We start from the raw sequence: 3,283 nt of genomic DNA, 5'->3' as shown, positions 1-3,283 counted from the left end.
CTCCCCCAGCTCTCTTTCCCACAATCCCCTTGCCGTTCTCTGCCGTTCTCTTCTTCCTCTCCCTCTTTCTTTAGTATGGCTCATCCATCTTTTTTAGTGGCCTTCCCTAAAAACCATGTTTGGTGTAAAGGGAGGTATCTCCAGAGAGCTTTTTTATCTCATGGCTGGAGTATGCAAAGAGGAAAGGCGAATGGAATATCGACTGATTCATTTTCTACAGGCTGAATCAAAAATGTGAATTATGAGGAAAAATAAAATAAATTGTGCCTAAGTGCTTGAGAGTGGGCTTTAGAATGGTAAAACAAGGATTATACAGTGTTACTGTTGCACAGAAATAGTATACATTAAAGCAAAATCTAAGTAGCAATTATTAACACTAGATTTATATCTAACCCCCTTAAGTATCACCCCTTTTCTTGACACAAGCTTGAAAATCACATACCCAAAATTAAATGGTTACTATTTTTGAACCCTTTTGACGACAGGCGTAATCCTGGTCTCTTCTGAAAGGTAATGCTTTGAGATTTGTTTTTTAGGATTACCCAAAGTATTACTAAAACAAAGTTACAGAACCTGAAACACAGTAGGAGTGGAAGGTTTTTTTTCCTCACTGAAAGGTTTTTCTGTTTTTGAGTGGTTACAGATTTTTGTAGTGGTGCCTGGCGCACTCAGAAATACAGTGGAGCCACAGCCAAAACACTGGACAAATCCCATTTTCAATTCAATGAAAATATCTCCACAAATTAGCATTCTACATGTATTTTTCTGAGCTATATTGAGGCAGTTTTCCCAAAAGGAGACATGGAATCTAAATGATAGTATGGGTCTTATGACAAGTCAAATATTGTATTTTGCTGACTGATGTAATAAAAAAAAAGGTGTTTTCACTTCACGTCACCTGTCACCCTCCTCCTAACACTCCCTCTCCTCGTGCCTCAGACAGCAACAGGGACTAAAGTACTATAATCACAATAATAACATCTTGTATACTAATATATTGATTGAGGTTTTGTCAAATATGCAACCTCCGTCAACAAGTCAAACAAATTTCAAATGTTATTTATTATTAAAATCAGGTATGTCCTGTTACCACAGTGATTGAAAATTGAATTAATGCAATCCCTGGGCCAGTGAGACTTAAGGGGTTAAATATAATTATCTTTAACTTTAGTGTGGCTTGGTAAAACTGCCAAAATTGGGTAAACGCTCAAACTTTACGCCAGGGATGTCAAACTGAATCCCCAGGGGGCCGCAGTGTCTGCTGGTTTTTGTGGTTTCCTTTCAATCAGCTGCCAATTAAGGCCAACTACGGCCCTCCAGGACTGGAGTTAAACCCGCAGACACTGCGGCCCTCCAGGACTGGAGTTAAACCTGCAGACACTGCGGCCCTCCAGGACTGGAGTTAAACCCGCAGACACTGCGGCCCTCCAGGACTGGAGTTAAACCTGAAGACACTACGGCCCTCCAGGACTGGAGTTAAACCTGCAGACACTGCGGCCCTCCAGGACTGGAGTTAAACCTGCAGACACTGCGGCCCTCCAGGACTGGAGTTAAACTTGCAGACACTGCGGCCCTCCAGGACTGGAGTTAAACCTGCAGACACAGCGCCCCCTCCAGGACTGGAGTTAAACCTGCAGACACTACGGCCCTCCAGGACTGGAGTTTGACACCTGTGCTCTACGCCCTTCCCACTCTATCTAAAATTTTTTATAAAACTAAAGCTGTAGAAAGTCCGAAAGTCTAGAATGTACTCAACAGGTCAATCTCCAGGCAGACTGCAGGTGCTGGGCTGACCAGAGGGGGCACTGTTGCACAAACAGAGCTGAGCAGCCCCAGCCTTCCCTTGCTGTTGTGCGTGTGGTGTGGTATCGTACAGCACTCTCAGCATCAGTCAGCGTGGCTGTCTGAAGGCTATGCCACTGCATGAAGAACCACGTCTTCATCATTTGAAAGGCCATTTTGTTATCTCTTCTTTAATGTGTAGGTTTGGTAGGGTCTGGCTCTGAAAGTGTTGAGCTCTGAAGGTGTTGAGCTCAAAGTGTTGAGCTCAAAGTGTTCATCTCTGAAGGTGTTGAGCTCAAAGTGTTGAGCTCTGAAGGTGTTGAGCTCAAAGTGTTGAGCTCTGAAGGTGTTGAGCTCAAAGTGTTCATCTCTGAAGGTGTTGAGCTCAAAGTGTTCATCTCTGAAGGTGTTGAGCTCAAAGTGTTCAGCTCTGGAGGTGTTGAGCTCTGAAAGCCCAGTGCTGGGAGAGCAGCAGAGGAACATGGACTGAAGCAGGTGGATATGTTGGAAAAGGAGAAAGAGGAACATGGACTGCAGCAGGTTATATTGGAAAAGGAGACAGAGGAACATGGACTGCAGCAGGTTATATTGGAAAAGGAGACAGAGGAACATGGACTGCAGCAGGTGGATATGTTGGAAAAGGAGACAGAGGAACATGGACTGCAGCAGGTGGATATGTTGGAAAAGGAGACAGAGGAACATGGACTGCAGCAGGTTATATTGGAAAAGGAGACAGAGGAACATGGACTGCAGCAGGTTATATTGGAAAAGGAGACAGAGGAACATGGACTGCAGCAGGTTATATTGGAAAAGGAGACAGAGGAACATGGACTGCAGCAGGTTATATTGGAAAAGGAGACAGAGGAGCATGGACTGCAGCAGGTTATATTGGAAAAGGAGACAGAGGAGCATGGACTGCAGCAGGTTATGTTGGAAAAGGAGACAGAGGAGCATGGACTGCAGCAGGTTATATTGGAAAAGGAGACAGAGGAACATGGACTGCAGCAGGTGGATATATTGGAAAAGGAGACAGAGGAGCATGGACTGCAGCAGGTTATATTGGAAAAGGAGACAGAGGAACATGGACTGCAGCAGGTTATATTGGAAAAGGAGACAGAGGAGCATGGACTGCAGCAGGTTATGTTGGAAAAGCAGAGCGTGGCCCAGCAGTCCGGACGCAGCCGGTCCCGTAATGACTGGGGGAAGCAGGGAGTCATTAGGGCCCTGGAACTAATTACAGGAGCTGGATGTTCCTCTTAATTGAAATGGATCGGCTCTCGTGGCCCAGAATCCCCTGGTCCGGCCCGCAGCTCGAGGAGCGGAGGGTCACCTGGGCCAGTCGCCAGGGCAACGCCGTCCACGGCGACGGATCGATGACGCTTCGCCCCGCCGCACCTGAGCTGCACTCCATCAGGGTTTATATTTACTCTCCGGGCGAAGGAGTGTTTGTGTGTGTGAACACATTCAGTAATGTTTATGAGCACACTAAATCATGTGTTTA

This window comes from Conger conger, chromosome 10 (assembly GCF_963514075.1).
Source record: "Conger conger chromosome 10, fConCon1.1, whole genome shotgun sequence".
Lineage (NCBI taxonomy): Eukaryota > Metazoa > Chordata > Actinopteri > Anguilliformes > Congridae > Conger > Conger conger.
This window is presented reverse-complemented; position numbering follows the sequence as displayed.